At 42.6% G+C, this 16,207-nt stretch overlaps 1 protein-coding gene across 1 annotated transcript in view; it reads left to right on the forward strand.

Moving 5' to 3' along the window:
- MAN1A2 (mannosidase alpha class 1A member 2) overlaps positions 1-16,207 on the forward strand; it is a 176,739-nt gene that overhangs the window by 27,844 nt on the left and 132,688 nt on the right. The gene's annotated exons all lie outside the window — the stretch shown is intronic.

Below are 16,207 nucleotides of genomic sequence, written 5' to 3' on the forward strand. Positions count from 1 at the left end.
GTCTGCGTGGAGCCCGGAACCATGGGCTCCATCTGGGTGGCCGTCTCTGAGGTGCCTGATGGGGGGCCGCAGCGCCTGAAGGGACCCTCGGGGTGCGGCGCGTGCCCATCCATGTCATGCCTCTGGTAGGCTGGCTACGACTGGAGCTGACTACTCTGGGGGGTCGCAGGCAGGGTCTCGTGCCCTCCTGCGCCCTCTCCTGTGCTAACTCCGTGCTAACTCGAGCGCCTGTTTATGCAGCCTGTTCGCGTGGCTCCTTTGGGGGGCTGGGCCAAGTAGGGGCCTGGGCGGGGGCTTGACCCGGCCGGCATCAGGCAGCGGCCTCCTCCCAGGGGGTCGGCAGGGGGCTCTGCGGTTGCTGAGGGGGTGTCTGGGGGGTTTCGGGGGAGCGGGGGCGCAGCGGGCTTCATCCGCGCGTGTCTCACCGCTCCAGAGCCTTACTCTCTAAATCAAAAAGTTGCTATAGCATTCAATACCAGGCAAATGGGATGTGTCCATTTAGTCGCATATGTTTTTAAATACTTGACATAAGACCAAAGGATAAGAACAAAAATGTTGCTGGACTTGATAAGACCAGTGACTTCTTTCGTCCAGCGTCCTGTATCTGTCGGTGGCCAGGACCATGTGTTTGAGAGAGAGATTCAAGGAGCTGTAAATTGTTGTGGAATAGCCTGTCCATCAGGGAAGTGTTTTCTTTTGTCCTTTATTTAATGGTTGGCTTCTCCCCTGGAGTTTTTAAAAATACAGTTCAGTAAAACAGACACAGATCAACAGTATCTAATATAAATATGACTTTGATTTAATCACAGTATATTAATTATGTAACAGTATATTTAACCATTCTTTGATTAACTCAAACTAATATTCATATATCTATTGTTGATCTGTGTGTGTTTTACTGAACAGTGTTTCACGGTCTTATCAGGTCCAGCAACATCTTTGTATCCATATACACACATTTTGTCTAATTTTTCTTCCCAATCAGTTTGTCTTGGTTTTGAGAAATAAGTCCTTTTAGCATACCAAGCATGTGTTGATGGTTAGGATTTATAGTTTACCTATAATGAATATACTTGAGTCATAACCGTTCATTTTTAAGCAGTCATCAACCTTCCATCAATTGAGGTGTTTTTCTTTATTTGGTATAACAAGATCCAAAATAGTTACCTGCAATACTTTGTGAGGCAGATGGGTATAATTTTTAGAAACTCCACCAGCAGAAATCTCCCACACAAGTTTGCAATTGCAGTTTCCCCCCTTTGTTAGATAAGGGGTTATGGAGCAACTTACAGCTGTCCAACTTGCAAGTGGCCAGGTGTTACAAGTTGCGTAGGTCAGGTTACCTTTGGGCACTTCTTGCATTTTCCCCCTATCTCACCACTGCACTTCATTGAACTGTGCCATGCACAGGTTTTCCCCCTACACAGTGCTGTGCATGTGGGGCAAGAAACCCTGGCCTCCTCCCCAGCTTCATGCACTGTGGGCTATGCTGCCATGTCTTGTGCCCTGCAAGGCCCATGACCGAGCAGAGGGAGAGGCATCCTGGAATCCTCAGCTGCTATGGCATGCAGAGCAGTGGGAGAGTGAGCAGCTGGGTTGGAGTCTGGAAGCATCCTCTGCCTGGGTATTGTTAGTAATTTTTATTTAAATTGGATCTACATCCTGAGGTTCTGAGTTAGTAATTTTAAAATGAATAATGGTATCTTTAATGTTTACTCTTACCTTTTCACGTTATGCTTCCTCCCCATATTATAACCACTTTATCTTGTAATTTATCCCATTATTATCAGTAATGTCAGTTTTATCAACTTTTTTCTCATCAGAGAAAACTTCCAATTTCTGTTGCTTGCTACTCAGACTCCTATTGTTTATATATAAACATTAAAAAATTTCCTCTCTTCACACTGTCATTTCAGGCTGTGATGCTTCTAACACTTAGCTTCATTTTACATTCTATTTTCTCATTGGTGCTTTCCTTTGCCTGTGTTATTTTAATATTCTAGGCTGTTCTTGATATTTTCCGATCTTGAAGAAAAGCCCCATTATTTCTTAGATGTTAGTATGAACCCTAGTTAAGGCGGCCTTACTGCCACTTTTCAGCATGGGGATGCTGGTATATGTGTTGATCTGGACACTTTAGCACTGCTCTAATTAAAGTTGCTCTCCCCACCACTCTCCTCCCCAGTCTCAGAGCATGTATATAAACACCCAGTGGCAGCAAATGGAGAGCACATATCAAACTTATACAGCAGAAAAGGACAAAAAGAGGAGAAGCATGCTGGGAAAAGCTGTTCCTACTAAGTGGCATGCCACTAAATACAGGTGACTATCTAAGGCTCATCTCCTCAAATGGAGACTACTTTGGAAAAGCTTAGATGGACACTTTTATAATGTCTGTAAGTGCTACTCATTTGAAATAAAACAAACTTTAACAGTAACTCAAGAATTTGTGATTGTTAGAAAGTAGTCAAAACATTAAAAAAATTATTTTCCAAGTAGTGTTACTTTTTTATTAATATAAGCTTTCCCAGATGTCTTGGGAACTGGGTATTAAAGGAATTCAGAAACTACTTTGACCCACTGACAATTTAATTTGAAAAAAAAAATATAAGACTACAATTAAAAAAAAAAAAAGTATATTGGTGTATATATACAGTGTAGACTTCTTCTGGCATAGCTTTGTTTGTTGGAGGGAGGAAGGAAATGAAGAGGAGTGTGCTGGCCAAAGCCCTTAATGAAGATGCATTTTCACTTACAAAACTGGTTCACATTTTTTTTACTGGTATAACTTGTTCTGTGCTTTAGGGATAACTTTTAATAGTGGTATGAAGTGCAGCTTGACTGGTATAGTTGCCTCCACCGTAACTACGTGTTGCAGAAGCAGAATATCAGTATTGCTGTACTGGTAAATAATTTCTAACAGCCTAAATCTCAGAACAAAACATTTTCTTAACTAAGAGTATTAAAAATAAAACAAAAGAAAGTAAATGTGTACTCAATTATATCAATACAGGCTGTATTCAACATTCAAAATTTAAGGCAGAGAGGGAGAAAGTGTATATGTTTCTATTCTGATGATTATACAAGTTCCAGGTAGTGTTGGTCCCCAAAATCTTTGTGGTAGGCTGAACAAACATTCTAATTTCACAGTTTAAATACCAGAAAAAAATAAGCATATACTCTTTAATCCACTATTAAAATATAAGAAGAGAAAGCTTTGCATCTTTTTTTTTTTCCCACTTGTGTTCATGAAATCATGTAATTTAATGTGTGCTTTCAGTTTAAAGCATTTCACACAATGTTTTTTTCCATTGTAGATATGTCTGCGGTGGCACTCAATGTATGGCCTGAGGGGTAGATCAATGGGATGACTCTTCTCTCTCTCCCCAACTGAAGCTAGCAGGCAGTTGTGGCCTTTAATGCTTCTAGGTCACAATCACCCAGGTTGCTGCTTTAAAACAGTGATGCTCAGCTAGTGGCTTGCTGGCCAGATCCAGCCTGCAAGGCTCCCTGGGGGTCTGTATATTTGGTGGCAGAGGCATGGTAGCAGTATTAATTGCTGCTTTTCTGCTGTCAGATTTTCAGACCTCAGGGGAGCCCTGTGGGTAGGATAAGGTGGCCGTGTGTGCTAGATCGGTGGTGGGCAGTGGGGCCAGCGTACAGGGTCACTCCACAGCCAGATCTAGCATGCAGGGTCAGTCCAGCATGCGGCTGGATCTAGTACATGGTCTGAAAGTTGACCATCACTGACCTAATCCATTGAATGAACTATAATATAAATTAAGGGTCTGCCTTGGTCTCTTAAGACATCTACAACACCAGATTTTATGGATCAGGAAGTTTATGGTTAGTAGTACCTCTTTCCCCCACAGCTGTTTGCTGTGCTAAGCTCTCAAAATAAAAGTTTTCCATGTCTCTTATCTGTCAGAGATTGTGAAGGAGGAGGAAAATCCCCACTAGATCAGAAATACTAGATTATAAAGCTACAGATCACTTCCAAGCAGTAACTGATTCAAGGCGCTAATCTTTCTAAATGGTTAAACAGTGAAACCAAATGCATTGTAGCATTGCCACATATTGCACTCATTTCAATGCCAAAGCTCCCATTTCCACCTCAACCAACACAATTATTTTCAAAGGGCATTTATACATGTATGGGGGGGTGGGGGGAGGAGAGAGGGGCTCTTTATTTACAGTGGCTCTGAGAGCCACTGATCATGGGAAGCCAGGTATAGCATAATGAAAAAACAGCAGAGGGGTGGGGCTGAGTAAAATTACCAGGAGTAGCAGATACACACCTGGCAGAAGCAAAGATGAGAGAGGCAAGGATTTCTTAGGGTGAACTGTTTTATTGTATAGTTGTGATAAGGTTAGACAAGCTTTCAAATGCAAGACATTGTTTCTCAGGCCCTGAAGAATGATGATTACTGGGAGATCAGAGCCTATCAAAAGGGAATAGGGTCAGTCTAACCTTTCTTTTCATCATACTGTGGAAATAATTCAGGAGTTGGATAAAATACAATATACCATGAACCTGGTTGTAGCAGTTAGTCTGGGAGCCTGGAGGCAGGCTCCTGCTTGGCCCTGCTGCCTCAGGGAGGCTCGGGCAGCTCCACCGGGCAGGGCGGGCCTCCCGCCCATGTTGACTGGGGGGGAATCTCACTTTATAATCGAGTATATATGCCAATTTTGAATTAGTCACATGACAAATAGCGGCAGTGAAGACTTGATTTTTAGTTCTTGGTGCAGAATATGTTGTTCTGTGTTCATTTGTTTTGAAGTTCATGTTGAAATTTTCTTGAATAGTTTTTATTTTTCCTGTCCATTGTTTTCTGTGTTGATGTTTTGAAGGAAATGCTCAATATTTTTCTTGACCAAGAGCCATATTACGGACTTCTAATATAGACTGAGCTATACATGGTCATTACTACACATGAATAGGTCATAGCAGACACACTTATGTGTATGGATGCAATCTGTAGATACTAGTGATCCAAACACACATTACATCAGCCACCTGGATTGAAATGGGATATTGCATGTAAAGGATTTGTCCTATCAGGCTCCACGTTAGGTTTTAACTTTTAATGGTCAAGCTTGGAAGACCTGTCAGTGGCGTAGCAGGAGACAGGAAAAATTTTTTTTATGGCTAGGAGTATGTGAGAAAACACTGGATTACTGGAATTTGTAGGAACAGACTTTGTTTACTTACTTTATGTCCCCTATGTGGGAGCGAGGAGGATATAAATTTTTTTTGCAGGTGGGATAAAACAGATGGGAATGGGAAGGGTGTCTGTATCAGATTTAATAAAAAACTGTGCAGGGCTTTCTAACATAGGTCTCATTTTAATGAGGTTTTGCATTACATTATTTTTTGTATAGCATGCTGCAGGGTATATATTAGTATATAAAGGATTTATTGATTATTTAAACTGTTTGTCATAGCAAGTTATTTTTTGTCCACTGAAAGAGTACTGTGTTCTTATATAGGATTTTTTTTTAAGCCAAAACTTTTCAAAGCCTTTTAACTAATATTATCCCTATTTTATATGTAGGAAAGCTCTTATGCATATACTTGCCCTAGGGCCTAGGCCATGCAAAAAAGGAAAGAATGGAATATGCATCTCCTGATTCTGTCCTTGACTAATTGCTGTGCTTACTGCTTTCAAAATTCTGTAGTCTTTCAAGCTATTGGAGTGATAAGATTAGCTGCTTGTTATCATAGCTATGCTTTATCTGTTGTTTCTTTTTTTCTTTTTCTGAATTTGATTGATAAAAGCTTTTCAACTCAATGTTTGAGACTTTAGGAATATTTTGCTACTTCTACAAATGAAAGCATTACTTTTCCCAGTCTAAAAATGTTTGTATGCCTACTCCCCCATCCGCTAATCCTACTATTGCTTACCTTCCCTTTGCAATCCCACCTCTGGTTGGGTTCTTGGTCTGGCCATGGGCAGGGAGCACATGCTGCCTCTGACCTCAGCTTGGTCATATAGTGGTGGCAGCAGCTCTAGCCCCAGCTCTGAGGCCAGGTTTGAGGCTGAAGCTGTCATTGCCACAACAGCTACTGTGTGGCTGCGTTGAGGCTGGAGGCAGCATGTGCTCTGTGCTCCCTGCCCCTGCATAGTGTAGGGCCCCGGCAGGAGCCAGAGCTGCAAGATGGGTAAGGTAAGCAGTGATACTTGAGGGGTGGTGGGAGCACAGACTGAAGGGACAGGGTTTGGAGTGGGAAGGGGGGAAGTGGCTCCGGCTTCACAGCTGGAGTCCCTGCTCCCCGTCCTTTGGCTTGTACTCCAATCTAACATGGGTGGCTTTTTTCCCTGCATTGAATGAGGGGAAAAAAACTGTCTTGGATTCAAGTAAATATGATAAGCATATTTTGAATGTTCCAAATAACTGAAAAATAAATAATTATTGTATTTACCTGAATCTAAGACAACATTGTATTTAACCTCCCTCCCCAATAACTATATTGTATACATGGAAAATTATAAATTTCTTATAACTTTCCATGTATAGAATCTAATTAATAGAAGGTGTCTTAAATTTGCCCCGGTGCCCCTCTTCCCCCTGCTGCTCTGGCAGGGAAAGTAGTGGTAGGGGGCAAAGGGCCAGACCATTGACTCTTGTTGTTTGTTTCCCTCCCCCCCACATTCCTGCTGCTTGAGCCCCCATGACTATGCCTTCTGTCACTATCCCCGCCCCCTCCTGTATCATCTGCTGAAGCTCTGTTCCTCTGGGGCAGCCAGCAGTAGTGGTCCAACCTTGCCTGGCCATGAAGAAATAGTGACACCTCCTAGCGGGCCAGGTTGAGGCTAGAGAGACTGGAGCCTGAGCAGAAGGTAAGAGGGGTGGTGGGGGAGCAGGCTAGAGGTGAAGGGAAGATGCAGGTTCCTCCCTCCTATTCCCTACTCCTACACTCTACGCTGTCCCCTGTGTTCCCTCTCCTCTGCCAAACAAGACATTCCAGACTGGGGCAGGCAGTAGCTTGGCTCTAGCTTTGTCCCCAAATCCATGGCCAAAGCTGGAGCTAATATTCCAGGATACACTTGAATCCAAGATGAGGCTATTTTTCTCCATGCTGATTAGGGGTATAATACTTTGTCTTGCATTCGAGTAAACATGGTACATAAAGAAAACAACAAATAGACGTTCACAATTTACATGGAAAAGTTAAACACCCCCAGAAGTTGCATTGCTTAAACAACATAGTTTGTATGCATTGTGTTATACTCTTAAACTTCATGTTGTTTTTTTCTGGTAGACTCCTGTTTCATTGAGTACATAAGATTGGTGGTACAGGAACAAGACAATGTAGTATAGCGCAGGGGTTTCAAGCTAATCTGGCCCTGTGTTGGATGAATGGTCCTGTAGGGCACCCTCACTCTTGCTCTCCTACTCCCTCCCCTCCCTTCTGACAATCCATTGCACTTGCTCCCCTAGCAGTCAGGACAGGTGCTGCTTGCAGCATGGTTCCCAGACCATCTGGGGCAGGTGCTGTGTGGCACATGGGGCAGCACTGGAGGCCAGGTGATGGAGCTCTGCAGGCTGGGACTGGCCTGCAGGCCGTATCTTTGAAACCCTTGGTATAGATGCCAAGGCTTTCATTGAAAGAGAGGTTGATTTAAGTCAGGGACAGAAAGCAGACAAAGCATAGTTTTATAGCGAAAGTAAGCGGATGTAAAACAAAGAAATTAGTTCTGTCCCTGGCTCTGCCTGGTTCTGTCTGACTCGTCATTTTCTGAGTGCCTGTTTTGAGATACCTGACGTTTGAAGAAATACCGAGCACAAACAGTTTTACCTGAAGCCAGTGGGAGTTGTAGATGCTTAGTATATTTGGAAGTAAGGCAGTGGGATTTCTGAAGAAATTAGCATCTGCATCAGGATTTTGAATGGTTCATACTTACAGTCCTCATTCTGTTGGTGAGTCGTCTGGCTTTAGGCAAGACTTTATTTCCCTGTCTGTTGATAGGAATTACAGTGTATTCCTGTGTCACAGACAAGAGGTTCAGATGAATAGCTCAGAAGCATTAACCAAATTTATTAACTTAAGTAGCATGTGGTAAAAGCTGTGATTAAAATGTGATTAATTGTGTATTCGTCATAAACTATAGATGGTATGCAGTAAGACGATAAGTACATTTTTAATGAAGGGAAGATCAAAACAATTACTGTAAACAGTTATCTTTTCATTTGTGCCATACTTGTCCCATGGAAAAAATATGCAATCGTGTGAATAGAGACTACATAATAAGGTATATGCAGAGTGGCACCAAATTTAAGATTACATGGACAAACCTGTAGTCTGACAATGATTAACTTCTGAGGGCTTGTGTGCAAACTTTTAACATTGACTTCTACTTAAAAATAGTTTAGTCTTTTTGTGTGTTTTACTTTTGTAGCCTTACAGTTTGAATTTGTTGTCCTTTGTATTTAAGTTGTAGGAGAGAATGACTTAATTGTGCTTATTTTGCCTTGCCATTATTATTTACACACTTCTACAATACCCTCTCTAAGAATCTCATTGTAAGATGGACTTTACGACTTTGGATCATTCTTGTAGTTTGTTTCTGAATCTTAATTTTTAAGCACCTTTTTGATGTCTGAACCTCAGAATTGGAGGATACAATGTCACAGCGATGATTTTCAAGAGGCAGTGCCATTCTTAAGGCCTGCCCTAGTAATAAATACAGTATATTCATTAGTGACAACTTTGCCACCCCAGTCTTGCATCTGGTTGCTGATACTTCTCTTGCCCCAGTGTATTTGAATTATTTCCATTTGTTTTAACTTTATCTGCTATAGCAGTGGTTCCCAAACTCTGACACATTAGGCATGACCAATTTAAAATGATACAACCGTAAGTACCACCAGCAATTTTTCCAGTTCAACCTTAAGTACCACTAGCAAATGTTTGTCATATAAAGTAATTATAATAAATCTGTTAATGTGCACCACTGACAGGTTGTCTGCATAGCACTGGTGGTACCTGTACCACAGATTGAGAACTGCTGTGTTCCCAACTTTCAATAATATTTTAGCTTTCTTTATTAACTGTCTGTATTTCATAGCTTTTGATTTATGGTAATTTCTGTTAACTTTCTGTTTCCTCATTTAGAATAGTGGTGATGATGACAATGTACTTTTCGTAGCTGGTTTCACTTATCATCTTTATCATAATGTGTATTTAACTAAAGCAGCCTTCATGATTTCAGAATTATATTTGTGGCACAACTGTTGTCAACATTTTTCAGTTTAAATTTATTTCCCAGTCAGTTTTGTTCACAATTGTTGTAGCTTTAGAGCATAGGCTGTTTATAAAGTAGCAGCCAATTTATGTGATTACTAGTTTTTTGTTGTTGCAAGTAGTCACTTTGTAGATGTTCTGTAAACTGCTATGCTTGTCTTTTGACTTTATTTGAAGTGAGGTATTAAACTGCAGTTTTTAAAAAAATGAAAAACTTACAATGTCTTTGTATAAATAAAGCGACACAGATTCAGAGATGCCACTAGAGAATAAATTATTTTAAATTTTCACGCTGCCCAAAGGTTCATATTTCTCCAAATACAGCATGACGTGGCCAGCATATTTTCCTGTAGTTCTGAGGTCCCTACCATGGCTTTATTGGAGGAATGATATCTGCAGAGGTAACCTGTTTCTAATATGCACATCATCTTGTAGTATCCTGTCCAAGACAGGCAAGTAAAAGATGGCTCTAGGCAAAATATTGGGCCCCTATAATGTATTGGGGATAAGCTCACTGAGGACATACATTTCAAAGGTGTTTTATATAAGATATATTTCCTCATTTAGTTCTGTTCCCTTTCTCCCCCTCTCCCCACTTTAAAAAAAAAAAAATAAAAAAAGGGGGGGGGGAAAGTCTGGCTAATTATCTGTAACTATGGGGAAAATCATGATCTTATGTGCTAGTTTAGTATGGTGATTGTTCAGAAAAAAGTAAAGACAACTTGTTTTCTCACAATATGGCTGATGCTATATTTCTGATAAAGCAGCTAGGTTTCTTACGAAGTTTACCTCCCTTCTGTAAGCTTTGTAGCTTAAAGCCCCCCATATTACTCTAGGCCTACAAATACTATATTTTAGATTTGTGTGCTACCTTGCCCCCTCCCTCCCACTAATAGTTTGGCAGGCAGGTTTAAAAATTGGCCCACTTAAAGCATCCTGTTATTCCACAGTGTGTCTCAGTTGTGTTTAGAGACAGCCTTTTATTAGCGACCTGGGTGGCTCCAACTCCTCATTTTAAGGGACCAGTCTAGCACTTGCCTTCACTGTACGCTACACCGTAGTTCTATCTTCCTTGTCTTGCCCTGGTGGTGATATGGGAGGTCCCCAACCAGCCACAGTGCTGGTCTCCCACTGCCTCTGGGTGCACCGCCCGCCTCTCTCATTTGCCATGACTTGCTGTTAAGTAATTGGTTGGTAATTAGGTAGAAGGCTGCCCTTTTGAGGGCCTTGATGTCTGAGGGTTAAAGGTACGTGCTCCTACCATCCCTTAATGTGTTCCATGCCTTGCAGATGTTGCTCACAGCTGTGCTAAGCTCTAGCCTGAGGCCAGGCCCAACTCGTCACAGCATTCAGTCTTTTTCACTTGGCTGTGGTAGGGCTGCACTCCATACTGCCTCCCTATCACAGAGGCCTCTTGCTCTCCACCGGCTCTCACCTGGTCTCTTTCATTGCATTCTTCCCGAGCCTCCCATATTGCCCCTTTTCTCCCAGGGGCCACATTTTCCCTGTCCTCACCCAGAGGGTCCTCAGGCTTGCTACTCTTCACTCCCTAGCCAGCAAGTGCTCAGCCTTTTGGACATTTCCTGCCACCCTCATCTGAGTGAGCGCTGGGTGGTTGAGAAAATGCTGTGCTGACTCTGCCCTTGGTCTGATAGCTGGGTAACTCCCCCAGCTGTTCTCCGTCAAGGGGCTGAGAGCTCAGCCCTTGTTTTCCTCACAGCTCCTCTTCTGCTGCCCACCTCCGGTCTTAGGCACCCAAAGGCTTACCTGGGCCTAACTCAGACCCCCCCATGCTAGCAGGGCCTCCACTCAAGCCCCTGACTTCAGGGCCCCAATTCATGCCCCTCATCAGGCTTCACCCCTGCCACTCTCTATTCTGTCCTGTACTCTGGGGTTGGACACCCCCACAGACTCAGGTGCTGCTTGTCGGCGTGCCTGGCCTGGAACTTGCCTCCTCTCATCAGGGCCTTAACTGCTGGTGCCCTCTCTTAGGGCCCTAACTACTCCTCTCATGGGGTCTTTCACCCTTTCAGGCTCAGGCACTTCTCAAAGCTTACCTGGCCTTCACTATTCCCCTTCCAGGTCTTGCACCTGCGATGGGCTCGTGTGTCCCTTATGGACATCCCTGGCCCCACTACTCTTTCTCTGATGTTTTCATGTAACCCACGGGGTGATGGGGGCAGGGGTTTAGATGCCCCAAGCCACCTTTCACTGGGAAGGTCCTCAAACCTGATATTTAAGTGGCCCTGCCTACCACAGGCAGGACCACCAGGCCTCCCTGTCCTGGCAGGGTGCAGTTTTAGGTCATGCCCAGGACCAGGAGCCTCTAAGCCTTCCCCATAGTTCCTGCCTTTACCTCCTAGCTGTGTTGGTTCCACAGTGTCTGGCAGCAAATTGCTGCCTCCAGCCCTGCTGGCCTAGGGCTTAAGATGGCTGCTTGTCAGGACTGGGCTGCACTGCCTGCTGCTTGATCCAGATCTTAAAAGTGGCAGAGCACTTAAGGTGTTCTGACACCCACTTCCCCACTTAAAATGTTTACCACTGCTGCTTAGAAAAACAGGCTTCCCTAGAGTCTGTGATAGCCTTAAAGTGACAAGCACCCCACTGGTGCTCTGCCATAGTTCTGTTCTCATCTTCCTTGTCTTGTCTCTTCTCTGCCCTGGCTTCTTGTCCCTGAGTCCTGGTTTGACTTGTCTCTCAGCTTTGTGACTGGCTTCTGACCTCAGCTTGTCCTGGTTTTTAGGCTCTGGCTTAATCCCTTGGCTACTTAGCTCAATAACATTGGCACCTAACCTTGGTCTGGCCTCTCAGATGTGCCTCTTACTCCTGTTTCTTCACTTGGCAACTTAGCTCTTGACTCTGTTTGCCCCGAGACTACCCACTAAGGTGTCCTGCGTCTAGCCACTAGTCTAAACTACCCAAATACAGTGGACAGTGTTTTTCTGAGGCTTGTGGAGTATTTTCGTGGCTGGTTGCTGTTATGTTTGATATATAGGCTGTGTTCTGGACTGTAAAGGTGACCCAGAAAACACAACTTGGATACCTGTTTAGTGGTGAAAGCTCTGAAAGGTTTATTGTTATCAGACATCACACCAGTTGGTCTGATTAACAGTTAGTTAGTCCAACTTTGTAAAGCTTATCTTTGACAGGTGGAAACGTCGTAGGTTGCTCATGCGTCCCTAGAACTCTACAGGGGACAGGTCTCCCAATCCCTGTATTTATACTTGCATGCCCCTCATCTCATGTTCATTTCTATTTGTTTTGTTTGTTAAGTTTACATACCTGCACTTGTTATCTCAGTCTCATTAGCAAGTTCTACATTTTTACATTTGTCCTTGAATTGGAGTTGTTTTCTCCCCAAGTCCTGGCTGTGGTGTTGGTACAGCTTCTTGCCAGCTGGCCCAGGTGCAGGTGAAGGCCAGCACGGCCAAAGCACTAGAGCTCCGCAGGCTGAATCTAGCAACTCTGTGGGCTGGATCTGGCCTCTAGGCCTTAGGTTGCTGATCCCTACCATAATGGATTGTCAGATATTTCCAATCAAAGCACACCTAGCTGAAGAGGGTGGCGGTATTCCGACTAATCCCTGTAATACTGTTCAAGCACTCATGGATTATGTGGAAGTAGGCTACTTGCTTGTATTTACACCACATTGGTAAACTGTTCACTCTCAGTGGTTCAGATTTAACACTCAATCTGTTGAAAAGCCTGAATTTTTTTCCCTGAATAGCCATGTAATATATAGCATTAAAGTATGTGAGATTCAGTGAATGCACTTGATCCCCAACTAAATGGTTTTGTATTTGATAGAGTATTCTTGGACCCCATGTTTCTAGGGAAAGGCCTTCCATCTTCCCCCAAAATTAAAGTGTGTGTGTATGTATATGTATATGTGTATGTGTACGCCAGTCAGAATGAAAATACAATACCCAAGTAGAATTTTTGCCCCCAAGATGGAGAAGCACAAAAGATTCAGGTCTGCTTCCACTCTGGCTACTGATTTAGCATGGAAGATGCTGAGATACTAGTGATAGAAGGCAGCATAAAAACCGTGGATGGATGGATAACTCAGTTGCATTAAACTGGTTGTTTTTTTTTTTTTTGGGTGGCAGTGCTGTAGCCATTATGGTCCAAGAAATAATTAAGAGGCCAGGATTTTCATTGGTCATCTCTTTCATTGAACAAACTGTTAGTTGGAGGAGATCTAGATAAGCTTTGGCTACAAATTACCCTTCCTTAAGTAGTTGAAAGCTTATCTAAATCTCTTCCAGTAATCTAGTTGTTCCAATAAGATATTACCACAAAAATCTTTACCTTTCATGTTAAACTTTTGTAAAATTCAAGCTGGAATATAAATTTACTGTTTAAGAAAAATGAAGAAGAATAGTTTTATTATAGCAGAAATCCCAATAATGGGCTATTCTGTTTGCATGTATTTTACTGAACTCTTTGTTTCTTATGGGGACTACTGTAAAATATGTGGCTATAAGCTGATTTAAGCAAATTATTGTTGTTACAGGGTTTAATATAGGTTGTTTCTGATATCAACAAAATTGAAATACAGATGTTAATCGTGGTGCCAACATGCAAGTTGGCTTGCCTGTGGTAGACAGGCAGTCTCTTAAGGTGATATTTGCTTGTTAAGACAAGGGATACCTGCTCTGTTGTGGAGTTTCTCCACCGTCAGGAAACACGTTTTTTTTAAAAAACTGTTGTGTTGGTGTTGCAGTGTTTAAGTAATTAAGTGGCTCTTGCACAAACTGCTGGGTTTTTTTGTTTATTACACATGCAAAGGACATTTGGACTCTGAAACCTGTACTGCTTTCCTTATTTCCTTTTCCTTTATCTATAAAATCTTTTCAGAGAAATTCCCTTATCTGTCTGTCCTTTAGAACAGTGGAAACCAACCTTTTTGGCAGGTGTACCACAAGGTTAATGCTCTGAGCACCACTCTGTTCTCCTACTACCTGACCTGCTCTACTTTTTGCTCTCTGCCTGATAAACTGCTGTTTTCTGCTCCTTTTCCTGATCTGCTGCTCTTTTTTTGCTCCCTGTCCTATCTATCACTGTATTCCCTGTTCCCTCGTAATCTGCTGCATGCCACACTCATAGGCTGCCTCTGCCACTTGTGGTATCCATGCAGATTGGCCATCCTGCAGGATTTTACATATCCTTGTTGGGGCAGGGGGTGGGAAGTTTAGTTTTAGGTAGCAGTTTTTGGGTGGCAGTGGTTTTACATTTTGTTTTAAAGCAAAAATCAGACTCTCACACAGTGTGAGGCAAAATACTAGCAAACACGAACCTTCTGTGTCTCTACTGTAGCATAGCTCTTACAAAAATTCTATATGCACAATATGGTTTTATAAACAATTCTTAGATTTGAGCGAATTTTTACCAGTCAGGGTTTTTGATTCAGATCCAAGCAGTGTTGTGCTGGCAGGGTTGTTCTGGCTGCCAAAGCAGTCTGTACCTCAGGGTAACTCAGAATGTAAAAAGTAACACCTTAATGAGATAAGGGACTGTGTCCAGATGCCTAATATTGCAGGCAATTGCTTTGTATAATCTTTTTCCTAAAACTACCAAGCTCCATCTTGCACTACAAGTGTTTTGCTTCCACTACTCTTTTTAGGAGGGTGTTCTGGAGCGTTGTTCCTCCATTGGTTAAAAACCTTCTAATTTCTAACACATAAATTTATTTATAAACACTTTATACCCATTTGTCTTTGTGCCTGCGTTGGCCTTTCACTTGCTTTGCTTTTTCCCAGCCATGGTCATTGCTAAATCTTGGATCTACAGTCAGAAATCATTACCATATGCAGCTTTTGTTTTGCTGAACTAAACAAGATGAGAACTTCTCTTGTAGTTACAAAATTTTCTGAGCCCCTGCCCTTCTCTGTACCTGTTGCAGTTTGAGTTCATCTTGGATGTAGATGGGCCAGTTATTGCAGATGAGGTCTTACTGGTGATGGTACTAATACTCCTGTCTCTACTAGAAACCCTTCATTTGATTCATCTTAGTCACATTTTTCTTTGACCATGTCACATTGGCTGAGCTGTTCTGTGATATTCCTTGGTGTATTAGTCATTCTTCTATGCTATTTCTAGATTACATTTCCTCCCATTTCTATTACTCTAGTATACAAAATATTCCTGTTCTTCCTCTATGTCGATCTGATCCTCTTCCATATTTGTGCTGTCTCTCCAATTTTTGTCATCAACATATTGCATCAGCAAATTGCTTTGTGTCAAAGTCATCAATGAGATTATTAAAGGGAAAAGAATAATTGTACTCTGAAGGAGGTAAAAGCAAGAACATTACATTTATGTTGCATATGTTTACAGTATAACACTTACTGGAGGTGTTGATGTTGTCTGGTTCTCCTTGCATACTGGGCCTCATCAGATTATCTTTGTTAAGTAGAATAGAGACTCAGTAGTATCACACGTTCTGAGCCATGTGGAGCGATTTCACAGGTCGTATCTGGTTGCTGTCACATTTGATATGTAGGCTGCAGAAGTTGGTGTGTTCTGGAAGGCCGGTGCTAACGAGCGGTTTTCCGGATTGTAAAGGTGACAGAAAACACATCTTAGATATGTGTTTGGTGGTGAAAACTCAGTCCAGCTTTGTCAAGCTTGTCCTTAACAGGTAGAAACAGCATACATTATTCATACTCCTCTAGGTCTGTACCAGGCATAGGTCTCCTAACTATATTTATACTAGGGGTGCACCGTTAGAGATTTTTGGGGCTGATTTACTGATATCCGATTTTTAAGGAGGCATATCAGCCAATACAGATTTGATTTCTGATATAGCATGGAGAACTGGTAAGTCTGTTGTGGTGGAAGGGGGGGGGGCAGTTGCAGGCTCTGCCCAGCAGGGGTGGGGCAGGGTGTGAGATGGAGTTGTGGCTCGTTGAGGGGGTTGAGGTGGCTCCCCGTGCTGTGCACATCCTGGGGGGGCAG

This window comes from Crocodylus porosus, unplaced genomic scaffold (assembly GCF_001723895.1).
Source record: "Crocodylus porosus isolate Cpor-Errol unplaced genomic scaffold, CroPor_comp1, whole genome shotgun sequence".
Lineage (NCBI taxonomy): Eukaryota > Metazoa > Chordata > Crocodylia > Crocodylidae > Crocodylus > Crocodylus porosus.